The sequence below is a fragment of the Protopterus annectens genome, chromosome 2.part0 (genome assembly GCF_019279795.1).
Source record: "Protopterus annectens isolate FY-2018-M chromosome 2.part0, PAN1.0, whole genome shotgun sequence".
NCBI classification, from domain to species: domain Eukaryota; kingdom Metazoa; phylum Chordata; order Ceratodontiformes; family Protopteridae; genus Protopterus; species Protopterus annectens.
The window spans coordinates 840,106,767-840,123,108 of NC_056728.1; the positions used below are offsets into that span (position 1 = coordinate 840,106,767).

At 45.4% G+C, this 16,342-nt stretch overlaps 1 protein-coding gene across 1 annotated transcript in view; it reads left to right on the forward strand.

Annotated features, from left to right (window-relative positions):
• The window catches only part of G3BP2 (G3BP stress granule assembly factor 2), a 1,493,999-nt gene that overhangs the window by 506,473 nt on the left and 971,184 nt on the right, over positions 1 to 16,342 (forward strand). The window lies entirely within an intron of this gene.

Consider the following 16,342-nt stretch of genomic DNA (forward strand, 5'->3'; position numbering starts at 1 on the left):
CCTCCCCCCAGAACTACCAATTGAGCAAATTCTGCACAAGGACTCCCCACAAACAAGCTTGGAAAGTGGATGCCCTGTCCTTCACCTGGAAAAAACCTATCGGTTTATGCCTTTCACCCTCTGCCTCTCCAAGATGTCCTTCATGGATGCATCTGCAGTCATAACAAGTGGGTTGTCCTGTCGTCAGGCAGCCCTGCAGTCGGCCGGATTCCAAAGTCCGGGTCCGGCTTCGGCTGATGTCGCACTCCACCCGACGTCATCTCTGTTGGCCTTCGGGTATAAAAGCATCAGCCGACGCCATTTTCCTCAGTCTTTCTTGCCGCGTGGCGCCCGAAGCAGAAGCTGTTCGCAAGTGCCGGTCGGTCGGATCCAGAGATTACTTCTAAAGAATACTACTTCGAAGACTTCTAAAGCTAAGTACCCCGTTGGGGACTCTTTCTTGCCTCAGCCGATGTCAGAAAAAGTTAACAATTGTTTAACCTGTGGGAAACAAATACCTCATAAAGATTTCCACTCTTACTGTCTGCCTTGTTTAGGCCCAGCCCACGACGTAGCAGCCTGTTCGGCCTGTGCCTCCTTCAACCGACGAACGCTTAGGCGTCGGTCGGAGTTTGCAGAACAGTTTTTCGGTTCTGATTTTGCGACATTATGCCGCCGGATCCTCCGACTACCCAATCTACCAAAACGCAAAGATAAGACCGACACTCGCGGTCCGCTTCGGCGAAACCACGGTAAAGCAAATCATGAGTGTCTCGGTTTCGCTGAAACCGAGAAAACTGATCAAAATACAGCTGAACCTATTCTTACAACTGAGGCCCCTGCTACAACTCTTGAATCGACCTCAGAAATTTTACCCACTACGATGGTTGACTTATCAGACACCATCCCCTTGGATGTCTCTACCCCAGCACGTGGTGCTGCTAGGCCTCCAGCAGTCATGTCCATTAAGGCCTTCGCCAGGGCTAAAGCAGCCAAGACCACTAAAACAGTGCCTGTTAAACCCCCCACATCCAGGCCCTCTTCTAGTTCTCAAATGCTTTCTTTGGCAGAAGATTTAATTTCTTTAATTAGAGGATCTCAATCTCACCCAGACAGGGCCTCTCAGCCCCAGAGAAGAGACCTAGGGCAGAGCCCCTGAGCCAGTGTCTTCTGATGATTCTGCTGATGAATCAGACATAACTGACCAGCCAGAGGCTCCCTTCTCCAATTTTGAAGATTCTGATGCTGAAGAATCCATTCCAGCTGCTTCCCCACCAGAAGAATTCTCCTTTGGCGAAACCTTGCCTGCCATGCCAGGACAGTTCCAATGGCAGCAACAGGATTTTTCAGACTCCAGAAAAAGACTTAGAACTTTTCTGCACCTCCCACAGCACAGGCCCTTAGCTATACCTCCTGTCCTCTCTGTGGTGGATGATGCTTTCAATGATGTTTGCTCCGCTCCAGATTCTTTACCCCCAGCCCCTGCCAAACCAGACAGATTTTACAGGGTGCCAGATACTCATCACCACCTTTACAAGGCCCCACTTGCAGACCCAGAAACTATATCCCAGGGTCCCAAGGCAGTAGCCGACCACAGCTAAAACCCTATTCCTTCTGAAAGCGAAGCAAGGTCATTACACACATGGGGTAAAAAGGTCTACACTTCAGCTACTCTCTGAGCTAGAGCTTTAAACTGTCAGTTTCACATGATACAATACCAAGAGTTTATGCTTGATCAGTTAACTAAAAAACTAACCACTGATGAATCTCTTGATAAGAAATATGTATTAGAGATGGTAAATAACATACAACAGGTTAGCAACCATTCCTTAAAATGTGGCTATGATGCACTGGAGGCTTCATTTAGATCAGCCATGACAGGCACAGTGATAAGAAGGCATGCATGGCTAAAGGAACAAGCTTTACCGGATCATGTTAAAGCTAAGTTGCTAGATGCTCCTATGGACAAGACAAGTTTGTTTGGTACACCTGCCCAGCAGGTTATGAAGAAAATGGAAGAAAAGGCAAAATCTGTTCAAACTGTTAAAGATTTCTTGCAGGTTCAACCCCCAAGGTTTAGCAGGAACTGGCCTGCCAAAAAATTGGTCCTTTCCTGACTCCACAAAATTTCAAAGGGGCAGGAATAGACGTTCCAGAGGCAGAAACCAATCCAGAGGAGGTGCCTACAGAGGACGACAGTGGCAAGGTAACAACAGAGGCACAGACACAGCCACTGCCACTACATCAGCACAACCACAGTGACTTAATCCTAAATCCGCCTACCAGGGAACAAATAGCAGCTCCTCTAGGCGGAAAGTTAACCTTATTTTCAAAGAACTGGCACTACATAACAAAAGACAAGTGGATTTTACAAACCATAGATCAAGGTTACGGTTTCACTTCCACACTTTACCAGTCAAAAGAGGAATGCCAAATCTACCTCCAAATCAAAAACAGAGGCTCTACGCCAGATAATGGAGTTAGCAAACATGAGAGCTGTGGAAAGAGTGCCAACAGCAGAACAAGGAAAGGGTTCTATTCCAGACTATTCCTAGTTCCAAGAAAGGAAAAAAGTTGGAGACCAATTCTCGACCTGTCCACCTTAAATACATGCATCATTGTCCCAAAATTCAAAATGCTGACCCTACAGCAACTTCTTCCCATGCTGGGCAAGGAGTCTTGGCTGGTAACTCTAGATCTCAAGGAGGCATACCTGCACGTCCCCATTCGACCAATCTGCAGAAGATACCTCAGATTTCTTGCAGGATCAGAGCACTATCAATTCTCAGCATTGCCCTTTGGCTTATCTACTGCGCCCAGAGTATTCACAAAATGCCTGGCATCAGTAATCGCCATTGCAGACTACAGGAATTCAAATTTACCCATACCTGGACGACTGCCTGCTACAAGGGACAACAAAAGCAAGCTGACAACAGATTTACAAAGGGTCATTTACTTGCTACAAGGACTGGGATACACAGTCAATTTACAAAAGTCAAGGCTGATACCATCCCAAACAAGGACATTCTTGGGCGCGGAATTGGACACAGTACAACAAATGGCATTCCTGACTACAGAAAAACAAATAGAACTTCCTCTTTACTTCTTGGCACTATCAAAACTGAACAAGTTAACAGCAAGAAAAGTTCTGCAGGCCTTGGGCTTCATGGCATCATGCATAATCTTGGTCCCATTTGCCAGACTACATATGAGGAAACTACAGTGGTACCTAAAGAATTTATGGTCCCAGCACAGACACAGTCTAGAAACAGAAATTCCACTAATTCCATGCTTAAAACAGGAGTTCCTATGGTGGGCTCAGGCATGCCAGTCAAACCCAGGCCTACCCTTTCGCAGATGTCAACCAAGCCAGACCATCACAACAGACGCTTCAGACCTAGGATGGGGGCCCACATGCTGGACAAATGCGTGCAAGGATTGTGGACACAGGATCAACTTCACCTGCACATCAATCTAAAAGAAATGCTGGCAGTAAAACTGGCAATCCAAAAGTTCAAACCATTTCTCAAAGAGGGCCAGTTGATGATAAGGACAGACAACACCACAGTCATGTGGTACATCAACAAACAGGGAGGCACTCATTCATACCCCTTATGCAGAATGACCTTGGAGCTGTGGACCCTGGCACTCAGCTACAACATTCAGTTACAGGCAATATTTGTACCGAAAAGACAATACTCTAGCAGACATATTAAGCAGAACCACTTCGGATGCCCACGAATGGAAGCTGCACCCGGACATCTTCAAGACCATCTCAAAGAAATGGGGAATGCCACAGATGGACCTATTCGCATCACCTCTCAATCACCAGCTCAAAAAATTCTGCACAAGGACATTCCACCCACTAGCATGGAAGGTGGACTCACTCTCCTTCAACTGGAAAGGCCTAACAGCATATGCATTTCCACCTCTTCCTTTGATACACAAGGTACTACTAAAAATCAAGGAAGAACGTCCAAGGATAATCCTGATAGCTCCAAACTGGCCAAGACAACACTGGTACCCACTACTGAAGAGCATGTCTCGAACAATATGTGGCCAATACCCTGATGCCTTTGATGTTAACTCAGAACAACTACAGCATCATACATCCAAACCTAAAACGCTGCAACTGACTGCATGGAACATCACATAGCAGCAGCTAACCCAGAACTTTCCCAAAGAGTTAAAGACATTATTCTTGAAGCACGCAGACCTTCAACAAGAAGGAACTATGCTGGAAAATGGAAAAGGTTTGTCATTTGGAGTACGGAAAGAGGAAAAGATGTGTCAAACATAGATATGCCTAACATTCTGGAGTATCTGGCCGAACTTCTTCATTCAGGCCTGTCATACTCCTCCATCAAGATACATGCATCAGCTATTTCAGCAGAATACAGCTTTGATCCACCTGTTTTTTCGCACCCTTTGCTCAGGCAGTTCCTCAGAGGAATCAAGAATGTAAAACCTCCAAGGAAACCACCATTACCAGCTTGGGATTTAAACTTTGTGCTAGAAAAGCTGACACTATCACCTTTTCAACCAGCAGCAACAGCAGACCTACAACACCTGTCATGGAAAACTGCTTTCCTACTGGCAATTACTTCAGCAAGGAGGGTTTCAGAACTACAGGCCTTAATGGCAGTGCAACCCTTCCTAATCTTCCACCAAGATAGTGTCCATGAGGACTAATCCTACATTTATGCCCAAGGTGGTATCCAGAGTGTCTTTAAACCAGGCAATCCACCTACCTACCTTCTTTCCCAACCACAAAACAGAGGGGAAAGAATACTGCATACCTTGGATGTACATAGACAGCTACGCTACTACTTGGACAGAACAAAAAATAGCAGAAAGACTGACCAACTTTTTGTAGCCTATGCAACAGGAAGGGAAGGAAAAGCTATTTCCAAACAGACAATCTCCAAATGGATAGGAAATTGCATACGATACTGTTACTCCTTCCATGGAAAACCAATTCCACAGAACATAAGACCTCATTCTACAAGGGCAACAGCCACTACCACAGCCTTCTTCGAGGAGTGGCAACCAAAGACATTATTGAGGCGGCTACTTGGACCTCCGTGCATACATTTGCCAAGCATTATAATTTGCCTCTATATTCCAGATCCCGAGCAGGGTTTGCCACTGCTGTACTGCAAGGGATCCTAAACACACCATAATCTACTTTTATCCTCCTCCCCTAGTTGGCTATGGTATTCTACCCACTTGTTATGACTGCAGATGCATCTGTGAAGGACATAGTACAGTTTTGTACCTACCATAAATGTAGATGTCCGAACTGGATAGCATCTGCAGTCAGGATTACCCTCCCTCCTTCCCCTCTGTGGTACTCCTAGGGTGTTTACCCTCCTAATAGCTAGCTGTTGGGGAGTCTTTATGGTGTATTTGTTTGTATATATGTACATATATGCTTATTGTTGTGTTTACCTCTATCTATTTGGAAACATTGGCATCTATCCAAATTTTAGCCTGCAAGAGGGCTACTGGCATCTGGGGCAAGAAACACTGAGGAAAATGGCGTCGGCTGATGCTTTTATACCCGAAGGCCAACAGAGATGACGTCGGGTGGAGTGCGACATCAGGCGAAGCGGACCCGACTTTGGAATCCGGCCGACTGCAGGGCTGCCTGACGACAGGACAACCCACTTGTTATGACTGCAGATGCTATCCAGTTCGGACATCTACATTTATGGTAGGTACAAAACTGTACTTTACTACTAAAGATCAAACAGGACAAACCAAGGACAATACTGATTGCACCTGACTGGCCACGCCAACACTGGTACCCCTTCTTGCACAGTGTCTGTGCTGGCACCATGGCACCTGCCTCAGACCCCTGCTCTGCTATCTCAGCAGGAGGGCCAGATTCTGCACCCAAAGCTTCAAACCCTGAACCTGGCAGCTTGGCTAATTACCTGATCTCTCCGTTACCATCCCTCAGTAAGCAAGTGATGGATGTCATTCTGGAGGCAACGAGGCGTAGTACTAGAAAATCCAATGCTGAAAAATGGAAAATATTCTGTTCCTGAAGCCAAACTCTGGGGATGGGCACAGCACTGCCCAATTTACCTCAGATTCTTCAGTACTTGACTCAGAATGCTTCACAAGGGCCTTTCCTTTTCCTCCATCAAAATTCATGCTTCAGCCATTTCAGCTCATTACAATACAGAACCACCCCTCTTCTCTCATCCACCGCTGAAGCAATTCCTCAGAGGGTCAAAAACTTAAGACCACCCAGGAGACCCCCTACTCCCACCTGGGACCTTAACTTTGTATTGGAAAAGCTCACTCTACCTCCCTTCGAGCCAGCTGTAAATGCAAAGTTGAAATTCCTTTCTTGGAAAACGGCCAAAAGCAATCACTTCAGCAAGAAGGGTGTCTGAATTACAGGCCCTCATGGCTGTGGAGCCTTTCATCATCTTTCATGCGAACAAGGTGTCCCTCAGGACCAATCCCTCCTTCAGGCCCAAGGTGGTATCCAGTGTGGCCCTTCAATCCATTCATTTGCCAACCTAGAACAAAGGGGAGTGAATACTGCACTCCTTGGACGTGCACAGACAACTTAGATTATACATGGACAGGGCTAAACCTCTCAGGAAATCTGAACAGCTGCTGGTTGCATTTGCTGCAGGGGCAGAGGGGAAGGCCATTTCAAAGCAAACCATTTCTAAGTGGATAGGTCATTGCATTCATTTCTGCTATAAGCACCATGGAAAACCTACCCCACAGGGGATAAGACCACATTCAGTCAGGGGCTGCATCTACCTCTACAGCCTTTCTCAGAAGTGTCCCTACCAGGGACATCCTAGAAGCTGCTACCTGGAGTTTTGTACATAACTTCACCAAGCATTACCACTTGCCATGTTTTTCTAAATCCAGAGCTGGCTTTGCCACTGCAGTCTTGCAGGGCCTTGTAGGTGGTCCTAATGTTATCCAATTACTTCCCCCATCCTTAGCTTTGGTCATCTACCCAAATGTGATGACTTCCAGTGAAACACTAAGAACATAGTACATTTGTGTACACTTAACATAAATGTAGATGTTAGAGTGTTTTCACTGTTGCAGTCCTGGTTTCCCTCCCTCCTTCCCCCTTATATCCTCTTTCCTTAGGGGGACATAAGTTTCCCACGGTGGCTGTGTTCTTCGTGTTTCACTCTTGCAGTGATTACATTTGGGTAATCTGCTGGCAGGTTGCCCTCAGCTGGCCTGAATAACAAAGTCTTGGGTCCTGTGTCTGTTGCGGTCTCCACTACCATGACGTCAAGGGTGTAAAACATGCAGCCAACGCCATTTTATTCAGTCTTTCTTGCTGCACGGTGCCCGAAGCAGAAGCAGTTCGCAAGTGCCGGTTGGCAGACTCCTGAAATTTTCATAGTAGAGTTTAAGAACCGAAGTCTTCAAACTAAAGCCAAGTACCCCGCTGGGGAAACTTTCTTGCTCCTTACCGAGGTCAGTAAAAGATAATTGCATTACTTGTGGGAAGCAAATACCTCATAAGGATTTTCATTTGTACTGTATTCCTTGCCTAGGCCCTGATCAGAATGTGCCTTGCTGTCGGTTTTGTGCTAAATTTAACCAACGCACTATTAAGCGTCTGTATATTTTTGCCATATTGGTTCAAGATTTAACTATCCGGAAATGTCGTCTGTTAGCAATCAGACTACTGGAGTTCACAAAAAACGCAAAGAAAAAGACAGAGAGAGACAGTCTAGTTCCAAAACCGACTAAGCTTCTCCTAAGCCAGTCGCTGGTTCGCTGGTACTCGAGGCGCTTTCGCATCCCCTGATACCAGCTACTTTTGAGTCGCAGGCCTCTACCGAGACCCATTCGGAGTCCAGTATGCCGCGAGATTAATTTGAACCCACAGATGTCTCTCCCTTAGATGGGTCCGGAGATGCTGAGCAGGCACCGGCTTCTAAGTGTGTTTTCAGACCTCAACATTTTTATCTTAAACCGACGCCAACAACAAAAACAAGGTCGAAAACAACTTCTATGTCTAAAACACTGATGCATGAGTCCACGTGCTTAGGCCCCTATGCCTAAAAAAACATTATCAAAATGGCTGAGGATTTAATTACCTTGATTAGGGGTTCCCAACCCCCCCCTGCTAAGAGGCAGAGGCCTAGGCAAGGCACTGATATGAATCTTCAGATCAGGTTTCCATTTCTTCTGGTTCCTCTTCTGATCAGGAATGTTCTATTCCTCCCTATGAGGATTCTGTTGCAGAGGAATCCATCCCATCTGCATGTCCTCCTGAGGATTACTCTTTTGGGGAGACTTTGCATACTTTAAGGGAACATTTTCACTGGGAGTGTCAGGACTTTTCTGAATCAAAAAAGAGGCTTAGGAATTTCAGTCTTCTTCCTCAGCGTAGGCCTTTGGCAATACCTCCTGTATTAGACATTGTTGATGATGTGTTCTCTGAATCAAGCATGGCTTCTGATTCCCTGCCACCGGCTCCTAGTAAGCCAGACAGATATTACAGGGTTCCTGACTCCCACAAATTTCTTTTCAAAAGTCCTGCTGCTGATCCTATCTGTCAGGGTCCCAAGGTTGTTGGGGCTTCTACAGCCAAAAATCCTACCCCTTCTGATAGTGTCCAGGGCACTGGATAGATGGGGTAGGAAGGTTTATACGTCTGCAACCTTGGCAATCAGAGCTTTAAACTGCCAGTTTCATATGCTTAAATATCAACAGCATGTTATGGACATACTGAAACAGAAAATGATGTTAATTTCTGATTGTGTGGAAAATAGTGTTACATGATTTACTGCATTCAGCAGAACAGGTTGGAAGGCATAATTTGCAATGTGGTTTTGATTCCTTGGAGGCCTCTTGTAGGGCCGCCGTTACTGGATCTGTGATTAGAAGGCATGCCTGGCTCAAGGAGCAAAATCTGCCTGATCATGTTAAAGCTAAATTGTTGGATGCCCCTTTGCAGCATGATACTCTGTTTGGTAATAAGGCAGAAGAGGTTTTAAAGAAAATGGAAGACAAAGCTAAATCTATGCAAACTGTAAAAGATTTCTTGCAAGTGCAGCCACCCAGGTTCAATAGTCACTGGCCTACTAAAAATTGGTCCTTTCCCATGTACAACAGAGCCAATCAGGGCAAATCCAGGTGCTCAAAAGGCTCCAGATATCAATCACTGGGTTCTTACAGGTCAAAGCAATGGGGTGCTTCCACCTCTAAATCTGGAGGAAACAAAGCACAACCCTACAGTAAGCAGTCTCAATCACTTTCCTCTACTATCACCAAGCATTTATCTTTTGGCAGCCACCTTGGGGGGAAACTAGCCCTTCATGGTCAAAATTGGCAGTTAATTACCAAAGACAAGTGGGTATTAAACATAGTATCCCAGGGGTACAGATTTCATTTCTTTACTTTGCTAATTCCAAATGGATGGCCGGATCTGCCACAAAATCAGTGGGCAGAGGCCCAGAAACAAGTCATGTCCCTCATGGATATGGGGGCTATTCAACCGGTACCAGAAAAGGAAAAAGGACAAGATTTTTATTCAAGACTTTTCTGGTACCCAGAAAAGACCATTCATGGCACCCAATACTGGACTTATCGATTCTGAACATGTTCTTGGACATTCCAAAATTCAAATGCTGACTTTACAACAGCTACTGCCTATGCTAGGCAAGAATGCTTGGTTAGTAACTCTAGACTTAAAAAAGACATACCTGCATATCCCAATAAGGGAATCGTGCAGAAGATACCTCCGCTTCAAAGCAGGTTTTTTGCATTACCAATTCTCTGCACTGCCCTGTGGCTTATCTGCTGTGCCCAGGTTCTTTACAAAGTGCCTGGCACCAGTATAATTGCATTCCGCAGACAAAGAAGCATACAAATTTATCCTTATCTGGACGACTGTCTCATTCAAGCAGAGGACAAGGACACTCTTCTTCAACATCTGGCATTTGTAAAAAGGCTTCTAGCATGCCTAGGGTACACCATAAATGAAAAGAAATCACAACTGGTACCCTCACAAATGACATTCCTGGGTGCAAGCTTGAATACAACTGCCCAGATGGCTTACCTCATGCCAGACAAACAAAGGCAACTGACAACTTCAAACAAATGGCAACAAGAACCCAGCTATCTGCAAGATGAATTCTGCAGGCTTTGGGGTTCATAGCATCCTGCATTCTACTAATTCCATATGCGAGACTGCATATGAGGAAACTTCAGTGGTACCTAAAAAGCTTGAGTCAACATTGTCACAGCCTAGAAACAATGATTCCTCTCATTCCTTGCCTTCAACAGGAGTTTCTTTGGTGGGCAGAGACATGTCACCAAAACAAGGGACTGTCATTCTCTCTACCCCCTGCCACCCAAACCCTAACTACAGACGCATCAGACTATGCTTGGGGGACCCACCTGGCAGGGAGATGCATTCGGGGCAAATGGAGCCCAAACCAAATGCATCTGCATATCAACCAGAAAGAAATGCTCGCTGTTCAGAATGCTCTGACAGCCTTCAAGGACTTACTTCATCCAGGACAACTACTGATGAAGACAGACAACACCACGGTTATTTGCTACATAAACAAGCAGGGGGGTACACATTCCTACCCCCTTTGCCGACTAGCCATGGCCTTTTGGAACACAGCCTTGATTTACCAAATACATCTCCAAGCTCAATTCCTGCCAGGAAAGCAAAATACTCTGGCAGACGACCTAAGCAGAAATCTTATGGACCCGCACGAATGGAAACTGGATCTACAAATCTTCAGCATGGTAACACAAAAAATGGGGGAGCCCAGACATAGATCTGATTGCCTCTCCCCAAAATTATCAACTTGACATTCTGCACAAGGACTTATCACAGACAAGCATGGAAAGTGCATGCCCTATCCTTCAGTTGGAAAAACCCATCAGTCTATGCCTTTCCCCCTCTGCCTCTTCTCTTCAAGGTCTTACTAAAGGTCAGACAGGAAAAAACAAAAATGATCCTGATTGCTCCGGACTGGCCTTGCCAGCACTGGTACCCAATTCTAAGGAATATGTCTCAACTCCCTCCTTGGTACTTGCCTCAAATACCTCATTTACTGTCTCAGTAGAACAATCAAATCAGCTCCAAACTCTGAACCTTGCAGCATGGCTGATCATTTAATTATTCAAACAACACCTCTCAGTAAATCGGTGATGGATGTAATTTTGGAAGCCAGAAGGCCTAGTACTAGAAAATCTTATGCTGATTAAATGGAAGAGATTCTGTGCTTGGAACCAAGCACAAGGAACGGACACAGCAAAACCAAATATCCCTCAGATTTTACAGTACTCGACTGAGATGCTTGACAAAGGCCTATCTTTTTCTTCAATAAAAATCCATGCCTCTGGTATCTCGGCTCATTACAACATGGAGCCTCCCCTCTTTTCTCATTCTCTGCTAAAACAGTATCTTAGAGGGGCCAAAGTTTAAGGCCTCCCAGAAGTTCACCAACTCCTGCATGTGACCTCAATTTTGTGCTGGAAAAACTCACCCTGCCTCCTTTTGAACCAGCAGCTACTGCAGATAAAACATTTTTATCTTTGTAAACAGCTTTCCTGTTGGCAATCACTTCAACAAGAAGGGTTTCTGAGCTACAGGCTCTCATGGCTGTGGAGCCTTTTATTACATTATATCCGGACAGGTTGTCCCTCAGGACCAATCCTTCCTTTATGCCTAAGGTAGTATCCAGTGTGGCTCTTAACCAAACAATTCACCTGCCAACATTTTACCCAAATCCACAGAACAAGGGGGAGCGGATTCTGCATTCATTGGATGTACACAGACAACTAAGATTCTACTTAAACAGGACCAAATCTCTAAGAAAGTCTGAGCAACTACTGGTGGCATTTGCTTCAGGATTAGAGGGGAAGGCTATATCAAAGTAGACTATCTCCAAGTGGATAAGCCACTGCATTCTTTTCTGCTGCTTGCACCAAGGTAAACCTGTGCCCAAGGGAATCTGGTCACATTCCCCCAGGGCTGCCTCTACCTCAGCAGCCTTTTTCAGAGGAGTTCCAACCAAAGACATTCTAGAAGCTGCTACTTGGAGCTCTGTTCATACCTTCAGAAAGCATTTGTGCCTCTTCTCCAAATCCAAAGCAGGCTTTGCCACTGCAGTTCTGCAGGGCCTTATAGTCGCTCCTAATGCTATTTAGTTCCATCCTCCCATCCATAGCTGTGGGATTCTACCCAAATGTAATGACTGCAACAGTGAAACACGAAGAACATAGTACGGTTGTGTACACTTACCATAAATGTAGATGTTAGTGTATTCACTGTTGCAGTCTGGGTAACCCACCCGCCATCCCCCTTTTCTATAACTTCTCTTTCCTTCACTATATTCTAACACCTTTGTGGTGTATTTGCTTTTAGATGAAGGTAAAGTTTATGTTGCTAAAAGTGCATTTTCATATATTGCTCTTTTTATATATATATATATATATTTTTTTTTTGCTCCCCGTTTGGGGGGCACCTGACATCTGGGGCAAAAAAAACTGAATGAAATGGCATCTGCTGCATGTTTTATACACCTGACATCATGGAAGAGGAGACAGCAACTGACGCAGGACCCAAGACTTTGTTATTCAGGCCGACTGAGGGCAACCTGCCAGCAGATTACCCAAATGTAATGCCTGCAACACTGAATACACTCTAACGTCTACATTTACAGTAAGTGTACACAACTGTACTTTTCCACCTCAGCATGGCGAATCAGATATCCAAATTATTGCAATTGCTCCAATGATTGCCAGAATAAATCAGTCTGTTATCAACATTCATCTGCTTTTTTCAACCCTTCTACGTGACTGGCACACAAGTGCAATTTATGAAGCAGCAAGGGTAACTGGTGCAGGTGTTGCAATTCATATGCATGCTTGGCTTTTGACGCTGTTTTTTTGCAGAGTGCTTCAAGGCATTATTCACTTGTTCATCTTCTGAAGGCAACTGTCTTTCTAAGGTAAAAACTAACTGAAAAATGAGTGCAAAACCCTCCTTGCTATAGGCCTGATGTTTTTCCCTACCTCAGTGGAACTTGTCCAGGAATCAAAAAATATTAATAGGACCTGTTATACTTTTGAAAGGGTCATCAGCAGTACACTTTACAACATTTTGACAGAAGTCAACATGGATGCATTGACTGTCATGATTAGCACTGACAGACAAAGGTAGTCTGCTGAACCAGGGGATGTCCTTCAAGGATGCATCTGCAGTCCTAACATATGGGTTGTCCTGCCTCAGGCAGCCCTTCGGTCGGCCGGATTCCAAAGTCTGGGTCTGGCCTCGGCTGATGTCGCACTTCACCCGACGTCATAGCTGCTGTCAATTGGGTATAAAGGCATCAGCCGACGCCATTTTCCCCAGTCTTTCTTGCCGTGTGGTGCCCGAAGCAGAAGCTGTTTGCAAGTGCCGGTCGGTCAGAACCAGAGATTACTACTACCGAAGACTTCTAAAAAGCTAAGTACCCCGTTGGGGACTCTTTCTTGCCTCAGCCGATGTCAGAAAAAGTAAATAACTGTTTAACTTGTGGGAAACAAATACCTCATAAGGATTTCCACTCTTACTGCCTTCCTTGCTTAGGCCCAGACCACGACGTAGCAGCTTGTTTAGCCTGTGCTTCCTTCAACCGACGGACACTTAGGCGTCGGTCAGAGTTTGCAGAGGAGTTTTTTGGCCCCGCTTTTGCTTACAACATGCCGTCGGAGACTCCGACTTCACAATTAGCTAAAAAGCGTAAGGAAAAGGACCGACACTCGCGGTCCGCGGTTTCGGCTGAAACCACGGTTAAGCCAACCGCGAGTGTCTCGGTTTCGGCTGAAACAGAGTCCACGGTTCTTCCTTCGGCCGAAAGAATGCCTGCTACAGCCGAGGCCTCACACAGCATGGTTGAATCTGCTACTGAAATTCCACCTGCAGTTGCAGGTTCTCAGGATTTATCAGATACTATTCCTTTAGACATATCGACTCCTGCACGTGGAGCTGCTAGGCCCCCTGCATCTATGTCTATCAGGGCTTTTTCTAGGGCAAAAGCAGCTAAATCTTCTAAGGCCTTGCCTACTAAAACTACCTCACACAGGCCTACCTCTAGCTCTCAAATGCTCAGCCTGGCAGAGGATCTGATTTCTTTGATCAGGGGATCCCAACCTCAACCTGACAGGGCCTCTCATCCCCCTCCAGAGAAGAGGCCTAGTGCAGAGCCCCCTGAGCCAGTTTCTACAGATTATTCCTCGGATGATTCAGAAAACTCAAATCCTCCAGAAGGCCCTTATTCTCCATATGAGGACTCAGATGCAGAAGATTCCATTCCTTCTGCCTCTCCTCCTGAGGAATTTTCATTTGGGGAAACCTTGCATGCTATGAGAGCAATTTCAATGGCAGGGCCAGGATTTTTCAGATTCAAGGAAAAGGCTAAGGACCTTTTTACATTTACCACAGCATAGGCCCTTAGCCATTCCTCCAGTACTAACAGTTGTAGATGATGCTTTTAATGATGCTTGTACTGCCCCTTCTAAGCCCGACAGATACTACAGGGTCCCGGACACACATTATCACTTGTATAAGGCTCATATTGCAGATCCTGAAACTATTTCACAGGGCCCCAAAGCTGTAGCAGCTGCCAAAAACCCCCTCCCCTCTGAAAGAGAATCTAGAGCATTAGAGAGATGGGGTAAAAAAGTTTACACCTCTGCTACTCTTTCGGCTAGAGCCTTAAACTGTCAATTCCACATGATTCAGTATCAGGAATTTCTGTTAGATCAGCTAAATAAAAAACTGTCTTCTCCTGATCCTGTAGACCGTAAGTCACTTCAGGATTTGGTACATAACACTCAGCAGGTCAGTAACCACTCCTTAAAATGCGGCTTTGATGCACTGGAGGCTTCCTTTAGATCAGCTATGACTGGTACAGTGATCAGAAGGCATGCATGGTTAAAAGAGCAATCCTTACCAGACCATGTGAAGTCCAAGCTCCTAGATGCTCCCATGGAGAAACAAAGTTTGTTTGGCTCCCCTGCGCAGCAAGTGTTGAAGGTGGAAGAAAAAGCAAAATCTGTCCAAACAGTCAAGGATTTCTTACAGGTCCAGCCTCCGAGGTTTAGTAGAAATTGGCCTTCGAAGAATTGGTCCTTTCCAGACACCTCCAGAGCACAGAGAGGCAGAAATAGGCGCCCAAGAGGAAGAGGTCAATCCAGAGGTGCCTACAGGGGACGCCAGTGGCAGCTTAACAACCAGAGAAGTACTGCCACAGATCCAGCTACTACCACTTCCACAGGACAGTCACAATGACTTGGCTCTGATACCGCCTACCAGGGAACAACTGGAAGCACCCTTAGGCGGAAAGCTAGCGTTATTTTCATTAAACTGGCATTACATTACAGGAGACAAATGGATTTTACAGACAATAGACAAAGGCTACAGGTTCCACTTCCATACTCTGCCAAGAAAGAGAGGAATGCCAAACCTGCCACCAAACCAAAAAACAAACGCTCTAGAACAAATCAACCACTTACTAAGGATGAGAGCTATAGAAAAGGTACCGTCTTTGGAACAAGGGCAAGGATTTTACTCCAGACTTTTCCTGGTACCAAGAAAAGAAAACCAATGGAGACCTATTCTCGACCTGTCCGCTCTGAACACATATCTCATTGTTCCAAAATTCAAAATGCTGACTCTACAGCAACTTCTTCCCATGCTGGGCAAGGAGTCTTGGCTGGTGACTCTAGATCTCAAGGAGGCATACCTGCACGTCCCTATACGACCAGATTGCAGAAGATACCTCAGATTTCTTGCAGGATCAGAGCATTATCAATTCTCAGCATTGCCCTTTGGCTTATCTACTGCACCCAGAGTATTCACGAAATGCCTGGCATCAGTAATTGCTCATTGCAGGCTTCAGGGAATTCAAATTTATCCATACCTGGACGACTGCCTGATACAAGCGGACAACAAGATCAAATTAACAAAAGATTTGGAAAAGGTTATTCACCTACTGCAATCCCTGGGATACACAGTCAACATAAAAAAGTCAAGGCTGGTACCATCCCAAAGGATAACATTCTTGGGTGCAGAACTGGACACATCAAATCAAATGGCATTTCTCACAGCAGAAAAGCAAAAGCAACTACCACTCTATTTCATGGCATTAACAACGCAGAACCAGCTTACAGCAAGAAAAGTCCTGCAAGCGCTGGGGTACATGGCATCCTGCATAATGATTCCACATGCCAGACTACATATGAGAAAGTTGCAATGGCACCTAAGGAATTTATGGTCTCAGCACAAGCACAGCCTAGAAACCCAAATTCCATTAATTCCATGCCTGAAGCAAGAATTCATGTGGTG